The sequence below is a fragment of the Myxocyprinus asiaticus genome, chromosome 28 (genome assembly GCF_019703515.2).
Source record: "Myxocyprinus asiaticus isolate MX2 ecotype Aquarium Trade chromosome 28, UBuf_Myxa_2, whole genome shotgun sequence".
NCBI lineage: Eukaryota > Metazoa > Chordata > Actinopteri > Cypriniformes > Catostomidae > Myxocyprinus > Myxocyprinus asiaticus.
Window position 1 is genome coordinate 25,408,317 of NC_059371.1, and position 14,809 is coordinate 25,423,125.

Here is a 14,809-nt window from a genome sequence, read left to right on the forward strand (position 1 = left end):
CAATGGCAGATGGGAGGAGTGTTGGGAAACCTTTTTGAAAACAGTCGACATTTTTGCTATTTTGTTTGATGACGCTAGTTAGACAGAAATTACACAATCTAATTCACTTTACCTTTACAAAAATAAAGTATGAAAAAAAAAACTGAAAATAAAATAAGAGAGGGAGTACTTTGCTATGATTAAAATTGCCAGAAGAAGAAAGTGTGCTTTCGACATATGCGCAAGAGAAAAACAGCACAAACACAAATGTTTTCAGGAACTCAGGTTAAACCGCCTGTCCAATTGACTCTGATCTGACTTGCAAATAGCTAACCACAATAACAGAGCATTTAAAAACAGGGAGATTTACCCAAAATGTAAACATAAGCCAGTTTTTAGTTTGCTGTCTGACAACAAAGGACTCACTGCCTGTGTGCAATCATAAGACAACAGTCTGTAACTCAGATTAAATTGTGCATGCTTCCCCAAATTTACTCAGATGAATCACCACTTTTCCTCATGTCAGGGGCATTAGTGACTTCAAATGATTTTTTTAATGACTAACTGTCTGGAAATAAAATAAGATGTAACCAACTCTTATTTGGATTTGAATCACTGATTTTACAACAAAGTCAACATTTTAAAGCTGAAGGCAACAACGTGTATTATTGCACACAGCTATCTAAATAAAGTAACAGTGGTCTGTGGGACATTTGGGTTGATTTTCCCTACATGAATCCCACTCTAAAGACATTGTGGCTTCACATTCTATTGGAAGCACTAATTTAACTTGGCAGGAAGACTGAACCCTTCATTCAGTGGTGGAGAGACCAGGAGCCATAGTAAAATTCTCCATAACTCACAGACTACTACAAATCTACCTGCAACGTTTTGGAATAAGAAACATACATATGGGCCAACAGTAACAGCACCATTAAAATATTTAAACTAAGAAAATGTTTAGCATAATATTCAATTTAACACAAGAAGTCACCATCACAAGATTGGGGCAATTGTATAACTTGAAAAAAAGAAAAGAAAGAAAGATATTTATCCACTGTATTTCTAATAAGAGCACAAGAAATTAACAAAAGTAACTTTTCACCATTTATGGTACAATAATTACTTTATCTGTTATGAATAATTTGCATCTAAAGCAAATTTTAATATATATTTATTTGAAATATAATTACATAATTTTGTTTACTCAAACAAGTTGGTTTTCAACAAAATACTTAAATGAAATACTTTTCATAGCACCTTTTCAAGATTTTCTATTTTTAAATTCAGTCTTACATTGTATTTTCATTATACTGACATTGCATAGCATGGTAGTGTAAGCATCTGTCATTCATGTTAACTTTTAACCAATAACTCAGAGACAAAATAACTTTCAGTTCAAAGGTATCAAACACTAGGCAGCAGAATTCAAAATACTGGACATCCAAAATTTAAATTTTATACCTTAAAACATCTTGGTTACGTATGTAACCTTGGTTCCCTGAGATGAAGGGAACAAGACATTGCGTCAGGAAGCTGATGCTGTGGGAAGTGTCCTTCTATATGACCAAGTTGAAACCTTTCTACAATAACGGCAATTCTAAAATTGGCTATGGTGTTTAAGCCCCGTCCTTGTAGGTGCGAAGCTGTCCGGTATAAAAGCGGGCATGCAAACACCATTCCTACGAATTTTCTGACTGAAGGACAAGAGCACATCGCTCGCACCTCAAAGAACTCTGAGTCTGTAGTGCGGACAGCTTACGTAATGTCTCATTCCCTTCATCTCAGGGAACTGAGGTTACATACATAACCGAGACATTCCCTTACAACTCAGTACTCTTGACATTGCATCAGGAAACTGACGCTATGGGGAACAGAGTCCCATCATGCCACACTTCACGACGTAACCTTCCAGAGAGGAAACATGACGCCACAGTCCCGCGGGATGGCGACCGACATGAGTATGCCGCAAGTGAATGACCCTCATGGTAGGCCAGGAGGGGAACACTCAGAATGGATATATGAACTATAGTCATATAGTATGAATTAACCCCTTCACGAACCTAGTTGGGAAGGAAGTTTATTTGTAATGAAAGTGCCTGTGACTTTTGGGAAAAACAATGGTCTGAATGCAGGTGGTTGTGTAAAAAGTCAGGGAGCCTGTACTTAAAAAGAGTATATGTTTGGCCAATGAAATAGCAAATGCTCTAGATAGAGATGAATTGCTATGAGAGAGATGTTATGTCTAGGTTGTAAAACCTTACCGAATGTGTTTTGAGAAGACCATCCTGCTGCAAAACACGTCTTGTAAGGACACACCATTTGTCCATGCCCATGAAGAGGACACACCTCTAGTTGAGTGTACTTTAACACCAATTGGGCAATTCGCACCCTGTGACTCATTAGCCAGGGCGATTGCATCAACAATCCAGTGAGAAAGTCATGGCTTGGAGATGGATATTCCTTTTGTGCATCCTCCATAGCACACAAAGAGCTGGTCAGACAGTCTGAATTGGCGAGTTCACCCAACGTATGTGTGTAGCACTCGCAAAGGGCATAACAAATGCAAGGACTATTCCTCATCCGAATTAAATGGAGGAAGGAAAAAGGCTTGAAGGTGAACCAGTTGTGCTCTACAGAGTGTGGTTAGAACCTTAGGCACATAGTCTTTTCTGGGTTTAACAGTGGTTTTTGAAAGACCCGGACCAAAATCCAGACATGAATTGTCAACTGACAGTGCTTGCTAATCTCTGACCCATTTTACTGAGGCCAAAGCCAGCAGTAATGCAGTCTTAAGAGAAAGCACACGCAATTCTACAGTCCAGAGGCTCGAAGGGAGGCCCCGCGAGCACTTTTAGGACCAAAGTTAGGTCTCAAGTCGGGACTGAAGCCGGGCGAGGGGGATTTAGCAGCACTGCCCACTTAAGGAATTATGATTAAATCATGTTTGCTTATAGAGGTGCCGGCTTCAGGTGCGTGATATGCAGATATTGTTGCCACATAAACTTTGAGCATTGACAGAGTGAGCCCTGCATCCAATCACTCTTAAAGAAATGTATGAATTTCAGGTATGGGGCAGTTCACTGGGCCTTTGCTGTGTGAAAAGCACCAGTTAGTGAACACATTCCATTTCAGTGCGTAAATGCGTCTCTTGGACGGTGCTCTAGCCTTTAAAATGGAGTTCATATCCGACTGAGACAATTCTGGCTCGTCCGTTGTGCTCTGTTCAAAGGCCACACATGTAGGCTTCACAGCTCTGGCTGGGGATGCCAAATCGTGCCTTGTATGAGCGAGAAGGTCTCTCTTCAGTGGTATTTCCCATGGAGGCTCTTCCAGTATTTCTAACATCTCCAGAAACTAGGACTGATTGGGCCATTTCGGCGCAATTACCAGAACTGCTTCCATGTCCACTCGGACTTTGCTGATGACAGAATGAAGGAGGCGCACTGGGGGAAACGCATACTGGCGTTTCACTGGCCATACATGGGCCAGCGTGTCCTGGCAACTTATATACGCCACTACTGTTGTGTTGTCCAAACAATTCAGAATGTGGTGATTCACAATGTCGGAATGAAAAGCTCTCAAAGCTAGAAAGACAGCCAGTAACTCTAGGCAGTTGACATACCACGCCAGTTTCGCACCTGTCCATGTGTCAAAAGTCGGGCGTCCATCACACACCATGCCCCAACCTGTGTTGGATGCATCTGTGGTCAGTACTTTCCTTCTGAAAATTTGACCCAGCATAACACCTTGTTGGTAGAAAGCCGGTGCTGTCCAAGTTGCTAGAGCAGCCAGACAGCAGTGAGTCACCGCGATGCGCCCGAGGCTCCAGGTGCAATGTGGAACATCGCTTGAGTCAGTGCTGGAGAGGTCTCATGTGTAACAGACTGTGACAGTTCTCTGGCTTTCTTGTGAAGGAGGAAGCGAGGGCCAGGTAAATTGTCCAACGTAAGACTTTATTTATTACCTTTTCAGTGTAACATAAACATCTGCTTTTCAGAATTACATAAACGATGGCACACACGATCACTGCTGCGTGGGTCTCTCTCTCCTCCGGCAGTCTGGATTGCCCTTTTTATCCCTTTCCACTCTCACTGCAAACACAAAACAGCTGTTAGAAGTGATTTCCAACAGGAATCAATCCTTACCGTTCTGTCTCTCCTGGTCTCGCTCTCTGCAAACGTCGATCGGCCATGCCCCACTTCACCACACAGACCTAACAGTATGACGGCGGGTGCTGCTGCCATAAAACCCAGCATTCTCTGAAATGACTTCAGTGGTAATATTTTTCCAGTTTGAACTGAGACAGACACCAAAGAATGGTCTGTACATGCTCGTTCATGAGGTGCGCATGCATGCTAACAGAGTCGAGACGAACACCTAAAAAGGAGATTTACTGGCTAGGGAAAAGTGTGCTTTTTGCCCAGTTGACATTAGACAAGATTTTCCATATGGCAAAACAGCAAGTCTCTGTGTTCGCTCAGTAGTGCCTCTGATTAGCTAGTAATAACCAGTCGCTGAGGTAATTCAAAGCACACACACCATTCATTTTCAATGAGGCGAGAGCCACATTGATACATTTCGTGAATGAGCAGGGAGCCAGAGACAAACTGAAATTAATGACTTTAAATTGATACGCAGTTCCCTTGAACATGAATCTAAAAAGCCGCCTGTAACATGGTGCAATTGGTACATGAAGTATGCATCCTTCAGATCTATTAATGCAAACCAGTCCTGAGGATGGATGTGCGATAAGATCTGTTTCTGAGTTAACATTTTGAATGGGCATGTCACGAGTGCACGATTCAAGTGTCTCAGAACTAGAATGGGCCAAAGCCTGTGTCCTTCTTCAGAACGAGGAAATAACGTCTGAAAATCCCGCTGTGTGTATTGCAGTCTGGGGCAGTCTCTATTGCATTTTTTTGTGAGGAGACTGTGAATCTCTGCGCGCAACACCGGCACATCCTGTGGTCGGACCACAGATTGCAAAGCGTTTTTCGTTTTTAGTACCCAGTCGGAAATGCAGGTAAGTGCTCGCTAAACATTTGCGTAACGGGACAGAGAGCAATTTGGATTGTTCATTGTATGATATAATGTGCCACTCACTACTGGGAAGCGGTTGTGCATAATGTGTGGGCTTTGAAATGGGAAAGCCATCTATATTGAAAAAGTGTGAGCGTCTCGTGCATGTGCAACTAGCGCTGTACTCTTTTTTGCATTCTTTATTGCATGTGATTGAATGTGAGACACAGAAACAACATATTGAACAACATTCTGAACATCAATATTCCTTTCCCTACAAACAGCAGTAGGGAAGAGGGGAACAGCATTGTGTGTCAGGAGCACTTTTGCTGCGCAGGGCAGGGGGTTTTCCCCTCAGCACGGGGCTTTCGCTGAGGCGGCTGCCTTCGTTTGGGCCACGGCTTGCGTGGCTTTACCAGCGGCTCGACTGCAACACTTGCCGGTGCTGAGGCAGCAGGAGTGGGGTTTTTAGCCGGGTGAGACAGAGCAGGAGCAAGCCAGTTGTGATAAAGTACTGCTCCGTTTTGGCATAAAATGTCTCATAGCCTGTGACTGTTGCTGAGTCGTGACGTAACGCTCAGCAAATCTATCCACAGAGTTGCCGAAAAGGCTGGCTGGAGACACCAGGGCATCAATTAGAGCAGATTTTTCCACGTCATGCATTTCCGTAAGGTTCAGCCAGATGTGAAGATCCAAAACCGCTAGGTTGCTCATTGACTTGCCAATGGCCTGTGCAGTGACTTTCATGGCTTGCAACGCTAAGTCCGTAGCAGTATGGAGCTCTTTGAACATCTCTGGATCGTAGCCTTGCTTGTCCATTTGCTTGAGGAGCTTGGCTTGGAAAACTTGGAGCAACGCCATTGCATGGAGTGCTGAACCAGCTTGGTCCGCCGCTGAGTATGCTTTTCCAGCCAACGCGGACGTCAGTCGACATGGCTTGGAAGGATGAAAGGGGCGTGATTTCCACACCCTGCTACTCGCCGGGCAGAGATGTGCCGCTATCGCCTCTTACACAGGGGGTAGTTGGGCATAACCTTTGTCTTCCCCGTGGTCCACTTTAGTGAGGAGAGTGAAATTGCTTCCAGGAAGAACGAGGCAGATCTGCGGAACGCGGTCGCTAGATGCCGTCCGGACTGGAAGAATCATTCATCAAGATGAGATTTTTCAGGTTCCTCTGGAGGAGACCACTCGAGACCAAGCTCTTCGACCGCCCTTGAAACGACGTGAAGCATCTCCTTGTCAGTGGCATGTGCACACTCCTCACCCTCGCTGGGGGAAGGGGTGGCAACGTTCTCCATTGACCACTAGCCAAATGCAGAGAGAGACATAACATCATCCCCAGCTTCAGAACCGCCAAACATGATGAGGTCGTGCACTCCTTCAGAGGGCCGAAGACGCAGTAAATGGAGTTTGAGGGGCTCGTGGGGCATGTGCTGGCATGAGGTTCAACTCAAATTCATCCTGCTCGTCCTTGTGGCCCCGCTGTACCTCCTCGTGTGATCCCTTGGGAGTCACAGAAGAGGTAGGTGGGAGGGCACGGGAGATTGAATCGTCCCTCAGAATGATGGCGATTCGCGAGCGAAGCATCTTGAGACTCATGCCCTCACAGTGAGGGCAGTCTGACTCTATGAGAGCTGTTTATGTGTGGGCGCTGCCCAGACAGTGAATGCAGCTCTCATGCTGATCTGATGGCGGGATGAGTCCCTCGCATAAGGAACACTTACGGAATGACATCTTTAAAAAGACGCAAACACGTAAGCGGCTCTTTTAATTATACATTATATATCATATATATATATATATATATATATATATATATATATATATATATATATATATATATATATATATGCCCGTTCACCAGCGAAGCATCAAGCAGCGAGGCGGAGTAAATGTTTGCCAGAACACTGCAGGGGAGTAGAGAGTCTTCTCGTTGCTGTGAAGATCCGCCCGCTGACTTGTGTATGTCGATGGCGAAGTAGTAGAAGGCTTCTAGACGAGAGATGAATTGCCGTCTTGAAGGAAGAAAATTCTGAGGAATGGTGTTTGCGCACCCACTTTTATACCGGACAGCTTTGCGCCTAAAAGGGCGGGGCTTAAACCCCATAGCCAATTTTAGAATTGCCGTTACTGTAGAAAGGTTTCAACTAGGTCGTATAGAAGGACACTCCCCATAGCGTCAGCTTCCTGACACAATGTCAAGTGTACTGAGTCGTAAAGGAATCTGTTTTTTATTGAAAATTCAAAAAGCTACACAATCACACTTCTCTGCAGAGAGAGAACTTTACTTAGGTTCTTTACTGAGTAAGTGTCATCACAGCTTGTTTGTGATTGAAGAAATTCAGTTCCAAAAATGTACACGAACATAAGAGATTATCTAAACTTCAAACCTTTAACTTTGTTGTTGTAAAGCCATTAAAATCAGAAGCAATGCCTGTATGACAGGAGATCTAATGCAAAAAGCCTACAGGTTTGACACTTCACATGACATCCACAAAAAAGCACAGAATTACACAAAGGACACCTGTTTTATGTGAACAGATTCCTACTTAGCCTGTGTGAAAGACAAGAACCTGAGATATGGGTCCACGCATTACACTAGGCAATATGACCTATCCAGTGCTATGACATGTTTTAGAGGAACTACATCTAAATGTTGCCATAGTTGTTAAGCAGTAGTGTAGTCTAGGGCATACGCGGTATGCCAACCTATCTTTCTTAGTATTTTGTGCATGTTCACCTTAAATAATTGATGACACGTATGGCCGCCAGAACAACGAGTAGTCTTTTGACCCGGAATTTTTTCAATCTACTAACGCGATGCCTCATCACCGTTGAGTTAATTGTGTATATATGTTTTTTTTTTAAGTGTACAGAGATTCTCTCTAGAGCGCAACTGATGGCACTGGCAAGACAGACAGTCCGACTGATCTTTCATAAATTCACAGTATGCCCACCTCTTCAGACACTAGTACACCACTGTTAAGCAATAAACACCATAAATCCAAACTCTAAAATGTGTCAAATGTGGCTGGTATCTAGTGCATTACACTGAAGAGCCACTTGAATTGGTGTTACTATTGCTGAATGCATGCTCAACATACCTGATCGAGAAGCGATTCATCCTGAGAGACCAACAGCAGCAGCTACAAATCCTATCCTTAAGTATTTATTCTACTGCTTTTTCGTCTTCATCAGCGTGACTTTAAAGACTGAAGGACTGGTGCAACTATAACATGATCGTATACACTACTGCTGCTGCTGCTGCTGCTAACAAGCCGCACAACACACTGCAAAACAAGCACACACACATTTCAAGAGTAATCGAAAACACATCCGTAGGGCAGCCAGCACTTACCAAACCATCCCATGAATCAGCAGCGAAACGCGCTTCGTGTCTTATTAGCAAAAGCGCAGAGTGAAACTGTCCCTAGTCCACCAGCGAGTGTGTACAGCGAGTGACTGGGCGATGGTTACATTCTTGCGCACGCTTGGCGATACAGTCACGCTTGTCTTAATGTTTCCTTCACACGCTAATACTACTCGTTGAAGTGTGTGTAAAAGGCCCCTAGGGGGTTTAAAGTGATATCGTGTAGATACAGGGGCAATAGTTATAGTGCAAAATTTGTCAACTAATGCAAATAATTTTGAGACACCAAGATGCTTACTCAAAGACGATGCTTACTCAAAATAACTACTTCAGAAAATGTCAACCATTTCCTGTTAATTTCAAACACATTTGGCATTTAATTACATCTCAAGTGTTCTATAAACAAACTAATCTCTATTATGACTGGATGAGTCAATGTGAGCCCTCTTTGAAAAAATTTCATAACAATCTATTCACCCCACTTTAAAAAACCCCTAAACAATGTGTTTAATAGAGGCCTTTAGCCCCTGCAACAGGGGGGCTTTTTATCCCAAATACTATCCTTTCACTTATTGGACAGTTATTGAAAAATGTTTGATTTAATGACCTTAAACAAAACTGAAAATAATAAATAAGTATTTTGTCTCAAAATAAATGTATTAATTTTAGGGATTTTCATTAGCTACAGAAATGTGCAACTTTTAAAATAATAATAATAATAAAAATTTAAAAACTAGATCAAATTGCCTCAAAATCAATCTTTAGACCCCACAGTCTTGTGGTAGTTTTTGTTGCTATTTAGTGTTTTGGGACTAAATAAAATTGACGGAGCCTTTTAACCCACAGAACCTTTGACCCCATTTGTGTGTGTGTGTGTGTGTGTGTGTGTGTGTGTGAGTGAGTGAGTGATTTGAAATTGTACAAAATCAAAATTTTGGGCTTTTTGAATTGTGACATTATTTTCAGGATACTTAAGCACGTTTTACCCCCTATTCTCATTACCGTAAAGCATTCAGACTTTTACTGTTTCAATTCACTACACGGGTGTTTAACTTTTACTATTCCCATTGTTTTCAATAAAGATACTCATTACCGTAACGCACACACATGTTTTACTATTCCCACTGTTTAATGATGATTCACTACACTGAATGTTTTACTATTACTATTCCCATTGTTTTCAATGAAGATTCACTACACTGGATGTTTTATTTTTTACTATTCCCATTGTTATCAGTGATGATTCTAATTACTGTAACACAGTCACTTTTTACTATATTACAGTAGAAATACATTATATGTTGTTATACAATTATTAATTTATTTTTAATTAGCCAAAATGAAAATCAGTAGCCTACCAAAGGATTACAATGGTGTATAAATACTTTTTTACCAATTAAATAAATACATAAAAATCACATTGCGGTAATGAAAATATCATAATGACTATTTTTTCGTATAGCGATAATGATAATTGAGTGGTAAATTGTGCATAACTGTCATTAAAATAATGTCTCAATGTAAAATCTCTTAACAGCCCTTAATATGGGCTTCATTTTCTGTGTGCAAAATTTAATTTCTTATTTGTATCTTTTGATTTGGAGTACAATAAGACCACATTTGAAATGGTACTCTACAGTGTTGTGGTAGTTACCCAAAAGCAGCAATACACTACAAATGACCAAATACTTCTCAAAAATGGTAATCAGATTGCTTTACTGATTGTTTCATTGAAAAGTAATCACATTACTTATTACTTTTCTTTTAATTTACTTTCTAAAATAATTTTCACAGAAAACAATTATTTTCACTCAAATTCAAATATATATATATATATATCCTCATTTTTGTCCCTTCAGCTGTCACAGAAACATGATTCATGTTTTAAATATATTCTAAATATTATTTTAGAAACATGTGCAACACGAAATATACTGAAATGTAATTCAATTAATTGAAAATCAGTTAGTGTAATTAAGTGATCAATAAATTAACAGTATTTAGGGGAAGGGTTAGAATATAGCAAATATCATTACCTCTGTATTACAACCATTGTGTGTATGAGATGTCCTCACTAACATAGTGAAATAAACATGTGTGTTTGTGTATGCTGAAGGGAACATCATACGCAGAGAATGTGAAAATGTTTCACACATTGGCCCGCCTGACATTAAAGAGCTTTAAATAGTTCTTTATTGTGAAAACATGTGTTTTTCATCAGAATAATTACACAACAGCTCATTACTTACAGGCTTGTTGCTTCACTATCTTTTAAAGTGGTTGTGGATCTGGACAGAGTTTTCTTTCTGTTTTGGTTTTCAGAGTTCCACTGTGAGGCTTGCCCGAGGATTCCACACAGATAAAAACAATGTGTGTGTGTATATGTGTGTGTGTGTGTGTGTGTGTGTGTGTGGTGGTGGCCCCACTTTGCAAAAAAAGCTTTATTTGTTCTGCTTACAACAGAACACATAACCTTTGATTGCAGTTTGTCAGAGCTATGACTAGTTTTCTCTGTGGTTTGTATCTGTTTTACCAAGTCAGATTTCACAGATCAAATAATTTCAAGTTAACAATTGTTTAATTTTACAACCATACATTTATTAATTTGAAACAGGCTTTCTAACAGGCTATGGGCAAACCTACGGCCAACTTTTTCCTGGTTGAACAGAAAATTGCAGAGATTGAATGACCTTGATGCTTTGAAGAAAACTGTGTGCTGACCAAAACATTCTAATTTAAGAGATGTTGAAAAAAATTGCGATAAAAACCCTGAACACTACCCTGTGAGAGTCATTAAAACTCTGGGTTTCACAATTTAAATGGCAACCACCTTTGTGACAAGGTATGATTTCCGTTAACTCAAGTTAACTCAAATCCTATAAACAGGCACAACATGACTGTACAAAATAAAATAAATAACAGAGATAGTCAGTGTATAAAGTCCAAAGTGTCTAAAAGTCCACATTATGTCAAGTGAAATCACAGTAGCATATTCCCAGGGTTGGGAGGGTTACTTCTGAAATGTATTCTACTACAGATTACATGCTGTAAAATGTAATTTGTAACATATTCCGTTAGATTACTCAAGGTCAGTAACGTATTCTAAATACTTTGGATTACTTCTTCAGCACTGGTAGATTTTTTCACTTGTTTTGAATATAAAAACTCTGCCAGTACAGTAAGACAAAATACACGTTAAAAATACATTCTCTGAAAAACCGAAATATCTTATGCAGTGTTGTTTCTAAAACAAGATGAATCAAATTGATCTTGTTTTAAGGATTTTTAGATATTTTTACAGGAAAACAATACAAAAATTATCATCAAGAATACGATTTTTGCCCTAATATCAAAAGTCTTACTAGAAAAAAGAAATTATGATCCAACGTGAATTTTCTTGATAAAAAATATGATCGTGCCTGGTAACATTCATGTAAAATGGCTAGAAATAGCATTTTAGCTTAGCGTAAAGCTGACAATTTACACAAGGTTTATTTCTATTTCTTCTGCTCCAAACTTACTTCAAACTTACTTCTCTGTCTGCTCGTATGAATGTAACACATCATAAGAAAGTGTTTCACCGCTGTTCAAATGCACTTTGGATCGCATCATTTATATGTATAAATGTTTTCCATCTGAAAGGACTAAATGTTAAATTAAACAAATAATGCTCAGTAATCAAAATACTTTTTGAATGTAACTGTATTCTAATTACCAATGATTTAAATTGTAACTGTAGTGGAATACAGTTACTTATATTTGTATTTTAAATACGTATTCATGTTACATGTATTTCGTTACTCCCCAACCCTGCATATTCCCCACTATGTTTTGAGTGTCACTTTAAATAAACACACTAAATACACCAATAAATCTTAAGTCCCTACCGCCCAGATCTTTAACTGCCACTTACACATACTTTAACATTCAAATAAACCCCTATCCCACTTTTTCTACAAGAGGGAGCCCTTTGAAGATATGAACTTTGAGTTACAGGAGCTGGGATGTGGCCTTCTCATCAACCCCCTAGTTTCACATAAGGATATCTTTTAAGTGTTTGTTGCATCTACACTCTCAGCACACAACACTTTTCTGTGCCCTATCTAAACTTGCCCCCACCATCCCCTGACTCATCCCTGCAGGAGATTTACCTTCTGTGCAGACTGAAGACTCTGCACTGTGGTCTGAAGAGCTTTAATTTCCTGTCCTAAACCTTTGACAACCCCAAGCAAACATGAAATTGGGGGTCAGAGGCAAAACTACACTTGTCTTCCAAAATGTTCCACCCATGACAAACCAATATCTTTATTGACATCAAAACAATCAATCACAATCTTTTTTTTCCTGACTTTTGCCTCTTTTGCCCCAATGTTGGTAGTCAAGTTGGCAATTAATGGATTTGCCCCACAAAAGCTACACATCCTGTCTCCTACTGTACCTCCTCTCACACATTTGTCCTTCACAGGTGATTCCGCATTTCCATTAATTATAATTTGTTATGCTGTGATTACAACACATTCATCATATTATTTTGAAAATAATATTAGTCTTCCTTTTGGAAAAATGCAAGAAATGAAAGGCAGACATCTACAGTAGTTAAAGTGCCAAACAATAATGAGTACTATTAGAATAGATGAACTAAAGTGCTGTTTTATTTTTTTTTTTTTTTTGCTAATGCTAATAAATGCAAGATATGCAAGAGACCCAATGACAAATCCCTGAGGGGAACAACAACATAAAACTTTTTCTGAAAGAAGCTTAGATTGCATAATTCATTAATTTATCATCTAAGGAGGTAAAATTAGTATGATTATTTTGCAGTATGATGTTTTATTTGAACTTGTTTTATTTATTTAATTTATAAGGGACCCACTTTATATTAGGTGGCCTTAACTACTACGTACTTAACCATTTGATACAATGTAATTAATATGTACATACATGTTGTTGCATTGTAATTACATTTAAAGTACTTACATTTGTAGTTACACTGTTAACTTTACCCCTAACCCAACCCAACCTTAAAACCTCAAAACCTAACAATAACCCCTAATCCTAATCCCAACCCTACCCTTGCTCCTAAACCTACCCGTACCTCTACCTCAGTAGCAGGAAATGTGGGCATTTTGCAGAATAACATGTAGTTACAGAGTAAATACATAGTCTTGTATGTATTTAATGTTAGTGCATAGTAGTTAAGGCCACCTAATATAAAGTGTGACCATAAGTTTTTTTTAAAAACTCTCTGCAACAGTTTTGTTGCCTACTACTAACATCTAGGGTTTGTAACATTGGGGCAAAATAATAATAATAAAAGAAATCCTTAGAACTTTAACCTTGAATACAGTTTTCATAAACAAGTACATTTTTAATATGTTTAAATCATTTCACACAATTTTAATGAAGCATATCTTTAACAGGCACAAGCAATGCAGAGCACAAAGTTTTGGCCTTCAGCACAGCCCTGATTTCTGATCCTAGTGAGGAAACAATAACTAAATACAATAACCAAAACAAACAATAATACGCTATTTAAATCATTTATGGACAGCCATTTAATTAATTAATCAAAAATAAATCATATATCACTACCAATCCTTCCATACAAATTGTTTCTTCTGTACATGTTCACCAGAGGGCACCATTAACTAACTTTTATCATGGAATGAAAACCCCACAAACGCTGGCTTCATAAATGAGTATTGTATTTCATACAAAATTCAGTAAGCACCAAAAGCTTATTAATATTAGATATGATGTTTAAAAAATATGATGTGAAGATTAGATTATACTCATTGGGTTAGTCGTAAGCAGTCAGTGTTTCTTTAGGTAAGTCTGATGAAAGTTGGAAATGCACAGGGAAAGGTCTGCGTGTGTGTATGTGTGTGTGTGTGCGTGTGTGTGTGTGTGTGTGTGTGTGTGTGTGTGTGTGAGAGAGAGAGAGAGAGAGAGAGAGAGAGAGAGAGAGAGCTTTCAAAAGTCTTTTTTGACATTGATATAACCTACCTCACATGTCAATAGTTCAATCAAAAAATAGACAGCACTGCAAGTCTTGTCCCCATCCAAAGAGCCAGATCAATGAAAAATGAGAGGAGCTATCCTTGTTTCTACATAACATAACCTAAGACATTGCCTTAACTGAAACATTAGGGAAAACAAAGAGACATCGTGAATTCTTGCTCTCTGTTTTTGAGTTGTTGGCATGATATTTCAAACAGTGACAATGTGTCCTACATTGTGTCATGCTAAACTTTTATGACCTTATATTAATAAAGAGACTACAGGAAATATTTTACTTCTAAGTACTTCTAAGAGCTGTCACAGACTGCAAGACTATTTACACAAAGGGCAAAAAAGCACTGTACAAATTGTGAAAAAAAAAAAAAGAAAAAAAAATGTGACGATGCAGCTACTGCATGTAAAATACACAATTTCACT

General features: G+C 39.3%; 1 protein-coding gene across 1 annotated transcript in view; it reads right to left on the minus strand.

Annotated features, from left to right (window-relative positions):
• The window catches only part of LOC127419028 (adenylate cyclase type 6-like), a 127,202-nt gene extending 118,955 nt beyond the window's left edge, over positions 1–8,247 (minus strand). The window contains exon 1 of the mRNA XM_051660054.1: positions 8,106–8,247. The gene's annotated coding sequence lies outside the window, so the exon portion shown is untranslated. The remainder of the gene's footprint in view (positions 1–8,105) is intronic.
• Between the last annotated feature and the right edge of the window lie 6,562 nt (positions 8,248–14,809).